General features: G+C 43.2%; 1 long non-coding RNA gene across 1 annotated transcript; it reads right to left on the bottom strand.

Annotated features, from left to right (window-relative positions):
• Positions 1-494: 494 nt before the first annotated feature.
• On the bottom strand, positions 495-13998 carry LOC139074162 (uncharacterized). The gene is made up of 3 exons (XR_011523684.1): positions 13819-13998; positions 2139-2300; positions 495-803 (listed from the first exon to the last, which is right to left on the bottom strand). It is a non-coding gene; the product is annotated as an uncharacterized lncRNA (long non-coding RNA).
• Between the last annotated feature and the right edge of the window lie 242 nt (positions 13999-14240).

The raw sequence follows: 14240 nt of genomic DNA, 5'->3' as shown, positions 1-14240 counted from the left end.
CTGTTCCGTGGACCTGTTTCCATGGCAACCTCCTCCACCTATCTCTATGACTTGCTTGTTAGCCTGAAAGGTTCCAAAGGGAAGTTTAAAGTTTCCTTGGGCAGAGGCAGGTCTGCTAGACGACTTGGAGGTAAGGGAGCTACCAGCATCTGGCGGAGGGGGACGGGGAGGTTGAAGCCTTGTGCTAATGAACGAGAGAAAACCTGGTGCCAGAGTTCCTGGAGGAAGAATGGGCAGGAAAGATGTGGGTCTAAAGGAAGAAAGAAGCGAAGTGCTGGTTCGGACTTTACTGTGCATAATCATTCACTCTGAGTCCCTCAGAGTCTGATTCTGAGACTCTCAGGTAGGAAAAAAGAACAACATCCAACAGCAGGTTGTTTATAAGAGACACAAAACAAAGACACATAAAACCTCTGAAAATAAAAGGGTAGACAAACATATTCCAGGTGTTCCTGTTATCTACTGCTGTGTTGACAAACCACCTAAAAATTTAATGGTTTTAAAGAACAACCATTTTATTATGCTCACGGATTCTGTGGGTCAGGAATTTGGAAGGAGAATAGTGGACATGGCTCTTCTCTGCTCCATTGTGTCCAGAGCCTCAGTTAAGATGATTTGATAGCAGGACGGGTCCACTTCCAAGATGGCTTCTTCACTCACGTGTCTCACATGTGGGCTGAGATGGCTTAAGGAGGAGCTCAGCTTGGATTTGACCAGAGTGCCTACGTGTAGCCTTTTCAGCATGAAGGACTCGGGTGGTTGGACTTTTTACATTTCAGCTCCAAGCTTCAAGAAAAGGTGTTCTAGTGAACAAGGGAGAAGCTCTATGACTGATTATGACATAGCTTTGGAAGTCACGTATCATGATTTCTGTCATACTCTTGGGCAAAGCAGTCATAAGTCTGTGCAGAATCAAGTGGAGGCAAATGTAGACTCCATCTGTTGATGGAAGGAGTGTCAGAAATTCTTTTTTTTTTTTGAATATTCTTTTTTTTTAAAGATTGGCACCTGAACTAACAACTGTTGCCAATCTTTTTTTTTCTGCTTTATCTCCCCAAATCCCCCCAGTACACAGTTGTATATCTTAGTTGCATGTCCTTTTAGTTGTGTCGTGTGGGACCCCACCTCAACGTGGCCTGACGAGCAGTGCCATGTCTGCGCCCAGGATCTGAACCAGTGAAACCCTGGGCTGCTGCAGCAGAGTGCATGGACTTAACCACTCGGCCACGGGGCCCGCCCCAGAGTATTCTTGTTTTTAAGTATGCTTTTTTTTTTTCCCATGGGGAAGATTCGCCCTGAGCTAACATCTGTGCCAATCTTCCTCTATTTTGTATGTGGGATGTTGCCACAGCATGGCTTGATGAGTGGTGTGTAGGTCCACAGCCAGGATCCAACCGGTGAACCCTGGGCTGCCAAAGTGGAGCGTGTGAACTTAACCACTCCGCCACAGGTCTGGCCCCAGAGAATCTTAATATTACCACATTGGGCAAATGTGAACAAAAAGAGAGTTGAATAGTATGTTGGTCTTTGATATGTCAACTTGGCTAGGCTACAGTCTCCTGCCATTCGATGAAACACTAATCTAGGTCCGATTCAATCAGTTGAGAGGCCTTGAAAGCAGAGTTGAGGCTTCTCTGATGAAGAAGACACTCTGTAGACCAAGCTTCCAGCCTGACTTTCCTGAAAGACTGCCCTGGATTTTGATCTTGCCTAGTCGACCTCCACAAGTGAGTAAGACAATTCCTTGCAAAAAACCTCCTAGTTTATATGTCCTACTGGTTCTGCTTCTATCGCTGAACACTGACTACTACTGGTAGTAATCCTATTAACTGACAAAAAGGAATTTTAAAAGGTCACAAAGGGATAAATAAGCATGGTACTCACTCATAAAAAGAAAAATTGAAAGAGGAGATATATCCACATAAATATATGTCCCTAACAACAAGCCCTCAAAAAATACCAAGCAATAACTGATATAACTGCAGGGAGCAAAGTATAAATTATTAACTGAAGCTGGAAACTTTGCTACATCCTTTAGAGCACACTGTGCAGGGCTGCTAGGATGCCCCTTCAGGGCTGGAGCACCTGTTCCCCCAGGTGCCAGTGTGTTTGGCCACTGATGGCTCACAACTAAATACCTCCATGGGAATTGTCCTGGTTGCAGGAAGCTGTCTCTTGCAGGTTTCGTCTCCTCCACAGGGGCAGTCCACATCCGGTGGTACTCACTGCAGAGGTTCAAAGGCCTGGCTCCCTTGCTTCAACTTGCAACCTCACTAAAGGGCCATCCTGGTTTGAGTTCCCTGTAGGATCAAATGAGGCCTCTGTGGCAATCGTACAGCATTTCAACCCCCCTTCCATCACTCCTTTGTTGGTATTTTTCTAGAGAATAACACCCCTGCATGCTATTCTCCATCTCAGAATCTGTTTTCAGGGAATCTGTCCTGTGACAGTTGGTAGCAGCAGTGGTCCTAGAAAAGCAGACTCTAAAATGGGATTTTAGCACTGGATCAGCAGTGAGCTTGCTGGCAGTGAGGACCCTATCTCTTGTGACTGGTGAAGTACTGATAGCACACGTCAGGCTGCAGCAGCATAATCGTTAAAACTGTCACTGGTGTCGAACTGGGATGGGATGTTGACGGAAGGGAATGCATAGGTGGGTGCTATATCGCAGGTCTTTATGAGATTGGGGGAACTGACAATTTTAAGGACTATGGAATTGAATAGATATTAGTGACCTCTTGACAAGGAAAGGCTGAGTGTGATTAATTGCCAATTTAAGGGAAAGTGTGAAAATCAGAGGGCTTCTTGAAGCCCAATGACAAAATGTACAAGTAGCATAACTTCAGATAAGGTTGAATTCTCAACGCCATAAAGTTTGCTATGCCAAGGTTAGGACCTTGTTTGGAAAGAAGTAGAACCCTGAGACTCAGGATGGTGATATTTGGATTGAAGCAAGCAAACACCTTGAAACACCAATCTCTAAATTCTCTGGGCCTGCAAAAGTGGCCCACTCCTCCCGGTCTTGCTTGAAGATGATGCAGCCAGAGGCCTCTACTTTGCAATAAAACCTGTGCCCCTCTCAGGATCTACTTTTCCCCACCTTCCTGACCACTAACCAATTACTAGGGTTAAGTTACCAAAAAACACAACAGGGGAAAAGCTGGGCCTGATGAGGGAGGAAGAGGACCATCCCCTGAAGTTGCTGCAGCCCCCAGCCAATCTGTATCTGCAGGAGAGGGTTTGGGTCTGGATCCTGGGGATGCTGCATCAAGGAGGGCAGGACATATAGTGAGTACTGGAGAGTTTATTGAAAAGGAGCACATGCATATACGGTCAATTAATGTTCAATAAAGGAGCCAAGAATGTAAAGTGGGGAAAAGACAGTTTCTTCAATAAAAGGTGTTGGGGAAACTGGACCATTGTCTTACAACATGCACAAAAATTAACTGAAAGTGGATTAAAGACTTGAACATAAGACCTGAAACCATAAGATTCCTGGAAGAAAACATAGGAAATAAGTTCCTTGACATAGGTGTTGGCAATGATTTTTTGAATCTGACACTGAAAGAAAAAATAAACAAGTGGGACTCCATCAAACTAAAAAGCTTCTTCACGAAAAACAAAACAATCAACAAAATGAAAAGGCAATTTATGGAAAGGGAGAAAATATTTGCAAACCACATTTCTGATAAGGGATTAATATCCAAAATATATAAGGAACTCATACAACTCAATAGCAGAAAAACAAATAACCCAGTTAAAAAACAGGAAAAGAATCTGAATAGTCATTTTTCCAAAGGAGACATTCAAATGGCCAACAGGTACACGAAAAGGTGCTCAACATCACTAATCATCAGGGAAATGCAAATGAAAACCACAGTGAGATATCACCTCACACCTGTTACAATGGCCATTATAAAAAAAGACAAGAGGTAAGAAGCGTTGGCAAGGATGTGGAGAAAAGAGAACCATAGTCCATTGTTGGTGGGAATGTGAATTGGAGCAGCCACTATGGAAAACTGTGTGGAGGTTCCTCAAAAAATTAACACTTAGAACTACTATCTGATCCAGCAATTCCAGTTCTGGGTATCTATCTGAAGGAAACAAAAACACCAACTGAAAAAGATATCTGCACTCCCATATTCATGGCAGCATTATTTACAATAGCCAGGACATGGAAGGAACCTAAGTGTCCATTAATGGATGAATGGATAAAAAGATGTGGTGAAATATACACAATGGAATATTATTCAGCCATAAAAAGAATGAAATCTTGTCATTTGTGACAACATGGATGGACCTTCAGGGCATTATCCTAAGTGAAATAAGTCAGACAGAGAAAGACAAATACTGTATGATCTCACTTATATGTTAAATTAAAAAAAAAAAAACACCCAAAACTGAATTCATAGATACAGAGAATAGATTGGTGGTTGCCAGAGGCAGAGAGGTGAGGACAGGGTGGGTGAAATGGGTGAAAGTGGTCAAAAGGTACAAAATTCTAGTTATAAAATACTATGTCCTGGGATGTAATGTATAGCATAGTGACTATAGCTAATAATACTGTACTGCATATTTGAAAGTTGCTAAGAGAGTAGATCTTAAAAGTTCTCATCACAAGAAAAAAAATTTGTAACTTTGTGAAGTGATGGATGTTAACTAGATTTATTGTGGTGATCATTTCACAATATATACAAATATTGAATCATTCTGTTGTACACCTGAAACTAATATAATATTATGTGTCAATTATATCTCAATTAAAAAAATAAATAAAATGCTGCTTTATTATAAAAAAATAAAAGAAAAGGAGCAAAGTCCTGTGATACAGGATTTAAACACTCTGGCAAGGATGCCGGGAGATTGTGCTAACACACTGCTGGAAGGACATTTGGAGGGTAGGAGAAATAGATAGCTCCACACTCAGCAGAAACACTAGAATTGCTTGGCAAAAGCTGAAAGAAGAGTTTATGTAAGGCTAGAAAATGTACCAGCCAACTGTGCTTCATTGGAAAGCCTGGAAGACCCTCTGTTGAGATGAAGACTGTGCTGGGAAGAGCACCAGCATCACTGAGAAGTTCAGAGGTGGCTGTCCTCTCCCGGCTGAGGCTGACAGTAGGGGATTGGTTCCAGAACAAGGGCGGCACTTGACTTTCAGAAACAAGGAGAGCTCAGTGAGCATAGTGAGCAGTGAGATCAAAGTGGAAGCAGGGAGGGGGAGAGTGGAGGGAGTGCTTTATCTTCCAAGAGTTATGGAGACAATTAATAGAACATGGTGTCTCTGTAGACACAAGATATATGGGCAGACAACAGGCAGTAGTGCTCAATCTAGACAATCAAATGAAGTAAAGAATGGATGATCAAGAGGCTGACATTAATAAAATGTCACAATCTTTTGCCCCATTTCCAGACCCTGGTCACTTTTCAGACCCAGAACCCATTGACTGAAGAAGCCAAATTTCCAGAAAGAAGGACCCTGCAACATGACATCCAGTATATGTGGTAATGATTTTCCCAGCCCTTTCCGCAAAGGGACATATGGCTATTTACTCAGGTACGCTAAGAAAAGGGGAGCACCAACAAGTTTCAAGGCTATGCTTAGTGACCGGAAGCATTACTGTGATCTCTGTGTTAGAACGGAGGAATATGGGAGCCAGGTAATAAATGGAGGTCTGTCTCAAGGAAGGTCGGCAGTTTCACTGTCCCGTCTGGTGGTAGTTTCCCAAGACCTTGAATGCACAATTGAAATAAATGTACTTATAGTTGGCAAGTCAAATTGTTTCCTTGGCCTGTAGGGTAAAAGCTATCAAAATGGGGAAGACCAAGTGGATTACTGCCTCTCTACCCCATTCCTGTCTAAGATATAAATAAAAAAGAGCATCACATCCCAGAGAGAAAGGCAGAGATTCTTAATGACCCAAGGGTCATTGGTGGTCCGTGTCATATCCCCATTTAATTCAACAGTCAGGCCCCTCCAAAAACCAGATGGATGTTGGAGGATGACAGTGATTTACTGTAAGAATCAAAGAAGAAGTCATTCCCATTGCTTTTCTAGAACAGATTAAGACAGCTTCAAGTGCTTGGTATTCAGCCATTGATCTGGCAAATTGTTCACCTACCAGATGAGCAAGAAGTGGCAGGCATGTTGGAGGCCCTGGTAAAACACCAGCACCACAGAAGTTGGAGGTAAACCCTACAAAGTTTCAGGGGACTGCCAGAGTAGTAAAGTTTTTGGAAGTCCAGTGCTATGGGGCACGTCAGGAGTTCCCTCCAATGTAGAGGACAAGTTATTGTACCTCACACTCCCACCTCTTAAGAAGGAAACACCATACTTCATAGAACTCTTTGGATTCTGAAAGTGAATATTCCAACTGGCAAGCTGTTCCAACCCATCTACTACATGACACGGAAGGCTGTCAGCTCTGAGTGGGGCACAAGACAGGGAGAGGCTCGGCAACAGGTCCAGGCTGCAGGATAGGCAGCCTGCCACGTGGGCCAGATGACCCAGTAGACCTTATAGTATTAGAGGTATCTGGGCTGGAAAAGAGACCATGTGGCATTGATGGCAAGCCACACTGTGAGAATCACAACACAGACCTCTGGAATTGTGGAATAGGATCTCGTCATCTTCAACATAGAATTATACACCATTCGAAAATCAGCTACTGGCATGACACCAGGTTTGGAAAAGATTGAACATTTGACCATGAGACATCATGTGAACTGCTCGTCAGGAGCTGGGGTTTTTCAGACTCTATAATTCATAAGGTTTGGTGAGTCTAACATTAATCGATAAAAACGATGGACTTTTATGTCTGAGTTTGGCAATGCTTTAGTATAGGTTTTATTATTATTGAGGTATGGTAAACGCAACAGATCAGGAGATGACTGCCAATGAAAGGGTAGTTTGTAATACTCACAGATCCCAAGTTGAAGAGGGTCATGCCATGCCACAGGGGCCACATGAAGTGCCAGGGTTGGTCAGGCGGCAGAGAGAGGGGGGAACTGTGTGTGAGAGCCTTTATTGTGGTTTCCTTGGGAAGGAACAGGTGATGCAGGGTAAGAGGGTTTAGGATTGGCTGGTTGGAATAATTTAGGTGGGCTCTTGGGCATCGGAGCTTTCCCTAGTTGTCTGGTGGCTGGCCCTGGGGTGATTAGGGCAGGTGCATAGCAGCCAGGAGATAAAAAAGGTGGTTGGGGGTGTGGGCTCTGGACTGACTGGTTTGCATTTGAAAAGCATATTGTTTATGATCTCTAGGAATTGGCTAACCCTGGGAGGAACAGTCCCTCAAGGGTCAGCAAGGCCTCAGATGTCAAAGCATCAGAACACAGAAGATGAAAGACATGGTTGATACAGGGCACAAGTAGGACCAAAGGGCACAAGTAAGCTGTGCAGGCAGGTGGTCCAGATCTTCATGTAATCCGACAGTGATGCACAGAAACACCTCCCTCACTGCATGGCCCATGTGATGGTGGGGGACTTATTACCAGTACTGAAGGAAAAAAAAGCCCAACATTTGCTAATGGATGAGTTGGTTTGAGATGTGGGGGGTAGTCGAAAATAGACTGCTCCTGAATTATGCCCCAATTAGGCATGGCCTTGAAGGACTTTCATGAGAGGATATTGCTCCAGTAGACAGAGCTTCTGGTGGTACACCTGGTCATCAGTTTTGTATGGAAAGAGAAGTAGACAGAGGTAAGGATATACCCAGGCTCATGGGCAATGATGACTAGCTTGGATGGTTAGTCAAGGGCCTAGAAGATTGAAATATCGGAAACAAGGAGGTCTGGGGGAAGAGGCAAGTGGATGAATCCATAAGAGGGGTTATGGAATGTGACAATCTTTGCATCACATGTTAATGTTCACCAGAGAGGATCCACTATAGAAGAGGCAGTGAACCACCAAGTATTCAGAAAGACTTGTCCAGTTGTCATCAGCAAATCTTTGATGTTGCCACCCCAGTTCTGGCACAACGCAGTCATGAACAGAGTACCCGTGGAAGCAGGAATGGAGGCTATGCATGGGTGTATCTCCAAGAGCTCCCATTCACCAAGGCTGATCTAACTATTGCTGCTTTAAACATCCAACCTACCAGTGAGAAAGAATAATGCTGACCACCTGCTCTATCACCATCCCTTGAGGAGCCCATCAAGCTATTTGGGGGTCCCAGGTAACATGCCTATTACATGGAGAGTGTAAAGAGGCCAGAAACGGAGCACCCTAAACAAGGGAAAAACCAGGATTTGGGTCTCAATTCTGCCTTAGGCTCCTCATGTGATCTCAAGTGAGTCACTCAACACCTCTAAGCTCCCGTTTTCTAAATTGTAAAATGAAGAGAAAAATGTTATTCATGCTGCTTAATCTCATAGGTCTTTTAGGAGGATTAAACGGGATTCTGGAGTCAAGCAATTATGGCACAGAGAGCGCAAGAATTGGAAAACCATCATCATACCAAAGTTGAGTCAGGCAAGAGTATCTTTACTATGATGGGAAAATGGTGGTTTTCCAACTCTAGCACTGAGTGGCAAGCAATAGATATTTATTTTCCATAGTTCTGGAGTCTGGAAGTCCAAGATCAAGGCAAAGGCAGATTTGGAGTCTGTTGAGGACCTGCTTCCTAGCTCACAGCCGACCTTCTTCTCACTGTGTGTATCTCCCCATAGATAGCTTATTAGTTACAGGGAGGGAAATAGTGATTATATATTCTAGAAATCAGACAAAACCTTGATCAGTTGATCAAAACTGACATTCAGTAGGGGATGGATGGACATTCTGTGCCTCCAAATATGAAACACTGAACTAGATACAGGATCATTTAGTATTTCAACTGAGAGAGAATGACCTGAATCTAATCATGAGAACATGATAGATAACTGTGGAATGTTCTTTTACAAAATGAGGAGTGTGAGGAATCTGTATACTAGAAAAATGCTCAAGTCATAAACCACAAAGACAGGCGATAAAAGTATTTCAGATTAAAGGAAGGTAAAGATACTTCATAATAAATGGCATAACTGAGTATAGACTAGATCCTGTAATTAAGAGGCCAAGAGGACATTTGAATCATTTGAAAAATCACACAAAGGACAGCAGAGTAGATAGAAGTGTTGTATCAAGATTAAAATTGCAGAAGTTGATAATAGTACTGTGATTATATTAGAGGGTATCTTAATTCTTAGGAAAATCCCTCGGAAGTATTTAGGGATAAATGGCCATACCATATGTAACTTTATCTCACATAATTCAGGGAAAAATGTTATGTGTGTTTGTGTATCTACATCCTGAGGAAGAAATTAAGCAGGCACAAACAGTAAAGAAAATGGAGAAAAATAAGTGAATCTGGGCCAAGATTATATTAGTATTCTTTGCACTATCCTTATTCTTGCAAACTTTCCGTTGCCTAATATCTTGTTAATGCATTCCTAGATGCTTCAACATTTTTTTTTTCATTCTTTTACTTTTCTGGGAAAGATTTTCAGTCTTATATCCAAAGAAAAAGTGAAAGAATGGAAAGAAAAATAGAAACCTAGGCACACATAAATAAGATACTGTCTGTGCAAACACTGTATGGAGAAAATAAGACAATGATTTTGAAAAATATTGAAGATTATCTAAATAATGGAGAGCAAAGCTTATATGGTAAACATTTTAATGAGCCCTTTAGTTCATCAAAACAACACAAAGAGATTGTAATCAAAATCTCTCCTATCCTCACACGATGGCTACAAATAGAAGGGTTTTAGGGTAGGACAGGGCAATGCTTCTCCAACAAGATGTCTTCAGTCCCCTCACTGTGTTCCTGGTCCTCAGGGATTATGTGCACATACTTCACATGACGAAATTTGATGGAGGTCTAGGGAGAAAGAGATGCAGCCTCAGCCCAACTCCCGGGAGCACCAGGGCCCAAGGCCACCTCCCAGTGGGGAAGTGAGAGACCAGGGAGGTGAGGAAAATGGGCAGGTACTGTTTCCTGGCCTGTGCTGAGGTGAGGGGTCCCTCACAGTAATAAGACAGATCCAATCCACACATTTTCTTCCATGTTATAGGTTGAGAGCGTTGGTCTCATTTATGGGTGAGGAAACAGAGCGTCAGAGAGAGAATGTGACTTAGCCAAGACCACCAGTGAGCAGGGGCAGAGCTGGGCCTGGAACCCTTGGGTTCTGTCACCAGGGTACGCCCTCAGCAGCTCAAAGGAAGTTTCGAGGTGCTTAACCCTTCCTCCAGGTTGTTTTTCAGAGCTATGTCAGGAAGAGACACCAGCATCAACTGGCCTGAACCAGATCGAGCCCCACTGCAAGGGAAGCACCTATGCAGATGACCAGAAAATGCCCTTTTCCTCATTTTAACACTGTAATCTCTGCCCTAGGAGGAGCCTAGGCCTTATTAGCATAACATGAGATGTATGTGGGATCCTGTTCTCAGACTGAGCCTGTGCCAGCTAATACGTCTCTACACGTGATGACAAAACTGCCCTTTTAAATATTCATTATTTAAGGACCTGCTTCCCTTTGTTCGGGGAACCACGACTCTGGAAATGATTCCATGTGGTCTCCTATTTGCTGCAACTAAACTCTCTGTGTGGCAACTACTTCTGGTGGAAAATCGATTTTGACTCGCCCTGAAGTGAACTCCTTTTGGTCTGGTAGCACCCCTTTTCCCAAACAGCCACTCATCTGCGTTCTGTCACTCTTGATTAGTTTGCACTTTGTAGAATTTTAAAAAATAGGCATCATCATACAGTATGTACTATTTTCTGTCCAGTCTCTTTCACTCAGCATAATTATTTTGAGATTTATCTATTTGTTCTGATATCAGTCCTGATATCAGTTCCCCTACATGAAACTCAGCATATGTGGGATTAAAACGAAAGCACTCATTCCCTGCTTACTCTCTGGCTTCCTGGCTCCAGAATCCACTATCCTCCATGGAGACAGACACAGCCAAGGACAACCACCTGGATTCGTTATCTCCTTCTCCTCCTCCCCACAAAGAGATACAGGCTGGTGGGAAAGCTGCTTACCAGCAAGGTCATGGGCTCCCTTCTCTCTGCAAGTGTCTCAGGGCCAAAGACAGGCTGGTGGAAAAGCTCTGACCAGCAAGGCCATATGCTCCCCTTCCCCTACCTAAAACCCCAAATAAAAACCCTTCCTTTTAGCTTTTCAGGGAGTTTGGGATTTCAGCATTGGCTGCCCTCTCCCCTTGCTCAGGGCTATGCAATAATAAAGTCCTACTTTCTTCCACTACACCCGGTGTCTGAGATTGGCTTGCTGCACAATGGGTGAGCGAACTCGCTGCAGGTTCGATATCAGTTCCTATGTCGATAGTTTGGCCCAGCATAGTATTGTGTGGATATACTATAGTTGTTTGTGCAGTCATCTGCTGATGGACATCTGTGGTGTTTCTAATTTTTGTGTGTTTGAAATAAAGTTGTGTTAAAGAGAAAATCACAGCCCCAAAATGGCATCACCTGTGCTAAAGCCCATGACACGAAACTGAGATTTAATACCTAACCTAACTGCAGTTTAGACCTGCCCCAGAAATGTATTTTTTTTTAAAAAATTTCCTCCTTCTTTATTTCCTTTTTTTGCTTTTAAAGGAAGATTAGCCCTGAGCTACCATCTGTTGCCAGTCTTCCTCTTTTTTTTCCTCCCTAAATCCCCAGCGCATAGTTGTATATCCTAGTTGCAAGTCATTCTAGTTCCCCTGTGTGGGATGCTGCCACAGCATGGCCTCATGAGCAGTGTGTAGGTCTGTGCCCAGGATCCCAACCTGAGAACCCCAGCCCCGGAAGCCGAGTGTGGGAACTTAACCACTATGCCACTGGGCTGGCCCCAGAAAGGTAATTTTAATCAACCAGTCTGGAATTTTCTGGTCGGTGCCAATAAGGTTATCTGTCACGTGGGCCCCCTAATCCCCCAGAAGAAGAAGAGGCAGTCTCTGCATGATAAAACCCCTGCGTCCCTTCCCTCAAAGAGAAGACGTCCTGGCCCCAATACTCCTTCCTTTTGTTTGCTGATAACTTCCTTGCCCCATCTTCATTTCTATAAAAACCTTCCGTTTTGTATAACTCCTGAGTAGCTCTCTACTTGCTAGAAGGCATGCTGCCCATTCATGAATCATTTAATAAAGACAATTGGATCTTTAAACTTACTAGCTTGAACTTTGTTTTTTAACGGTTGCTATAGACATTCCTGGAGAAGTCATGATATGGACACACACTCTCATTTCCCTTGGTTAATACCTAGGTCTGGAATGGCCAGATCACATGGTAGGTGTATGTTCAACTTTTTATGACACTGTAAGACTGTTCCCCAAAGGGGTTGTGTCATTTTGCTCTCCCCCAACAGCATATGAGCTATCCAGCTCCACTGGTGAGGATTCTTAATTCTAGCTGTTGTATTTGCAGCATTTTCTTATTTGTTTTTGCAGAATCACAATGAGTAAAGGCTATTTGCGTTACATAAAACGAATTAAATTTGCCTTGGTGATAATTTAAAAAGTGAAATAAAAAATAGAACTCATCCGTAGTCATACCACTCTATTTTTATGTATTTTCCTTTAGAATTTTTCAGGTATATGCTCAGGAACACACCCTCTATTTAGGAACTACCATAAATAAGCAATTACCCTACTGTTAGATATTTGTGTTGTTTTTTATTTTTAAGTAAACATTTAATTTCACATCCAGTTGTAAAAAATATTGAGAGATCCTGTGTACCCTTTACCCAGTTTTCACCAATGGTAACATCTTACAAAACTATAGATCAGTGTGACAGCCTGGAGAGAGGGAAGGACATTGATACAGTCAGGATACAGAACATTAACATCACTGCAAGGAACCCACGTTTGTCCTTTTATAGCCACGCTCACTTCCCTTCTGAAGCCACCCCCACCTTAACCCCTGGCAACCACTTATTTGTTCTTCCGTTTCTATGTATTTATCATTTCATGAATTCTACATAAGCCAAATCATACAGTATGTACTCTTGTGATTAGCTTTTTCCATCAGGGTAATTTTCTGGAGATCCATCCAGGTTGTCGCTTGTATCAGTTTTCCTTGCTGAGTTTTTCAGAAACTGCCAAACTGATTTCCACAGTGGCTGTGCCATTTTCCATTCCCACCAGCAATGTGTGAGTGATCCCGTTTCTCTGCCTCCTTGCCAGCTTTTGGTGTGGTAACTTTTAAATTTTAGCCATTCTAATGGATGCGCAGTGATATCTCATTGTGGTTTCAGTTTGTGTTTTCCTAGTGGCTGATGATGTTGAACGTATTTCCAATTGCTTATTGGACTCTGTATATCCTCTTCAAGAAAGCTCTCAAATCAATATCTTAATTTACACATCAAGGAGCTAGAAAAGGAAAAACTAAACCCAAAGTTAGAAAAAGACAGAGGGGGCCGGCCTCATGGGTGAGTGGTTAAGTTCTCATCCTCCGCTGCGGCGGCCCAGAGTTTCACTGGTTCAGATCCTGGGCGCGGACATGGCACTGCTCATCAGGCCGTGCTGAGGTGGCATCCCACATGCCACAACTAGAAGGATCTGCAACTAAGATATACAACTATGTACCAGGGGGGATTTGGGGAGATAAAGCAGGAAAAAAAAAAAAAAAAAAAAGATTGGCCATAGTTGTTAGCTCGGGTGTCAATCTTAAAAAAAAAAGAAAAAGACAGAAATAATGAAGATTAAAGCAGATGTAACACAGGAAATAAGGAATAGGAAACGTAAATAGGAAAACAGTAGACCCACAAAATAAAAAGTTTGAAAAGACCAACAATATTGACAAAACTTCAAAGTAGAGACATTGCTATAGACCTTACCTAAAGAAAAGGGATCACACGGGAATACCGTGATCAAGATATGGCCACAAATTCATGCGGATGAAACGGAAAATTCAATTCCAGTGATTCCTCATGTGGCCGGCAGGGGTCGCACGGCCACCACAGTGAACGCAGAACTCCCTGCGGCGCCTCGGAGGCCACAGGAGGGCGCGCGAACCCGCCGTTGCTGAAGTGCGTACGGCGCATGCGTCTTCCGCTCGCGCACTCGTGCGCGGTGTGCGCGGAGACGAAGAGCGTCGCGTCCGGGGCTCTAACGGCTGAGCCGGGGTCCTTGTCCCCGCCTTCTCCAAGGACATCTTTCTTAAGTAGCGAGTGCAGCAGCTTTCATTTTCTGGAATGTTCCTGTGTGTTTTATTCTTTACATTCTCATTTAATATTTTATCAAGACTTAATTTACAACA

The sequence above is a fragment of the Equus przewalskii genome, chromosome 10 (genome assembly GCF_037783145.1).
Source record: "Equus przewalskii isolate Varuska chromosome 10, EquPr2, whole genome shotgun sequence".
NCBI lineage: Eukaryota > Metazoa > Chordata > Mammalia > Perissodactyla > Equidae > Equus > Equus przewalskii.
Note: the sequence above shows the minus strand (reverse complement) of the source record. Positions and strands in the feature narration are given on the sequence as shown.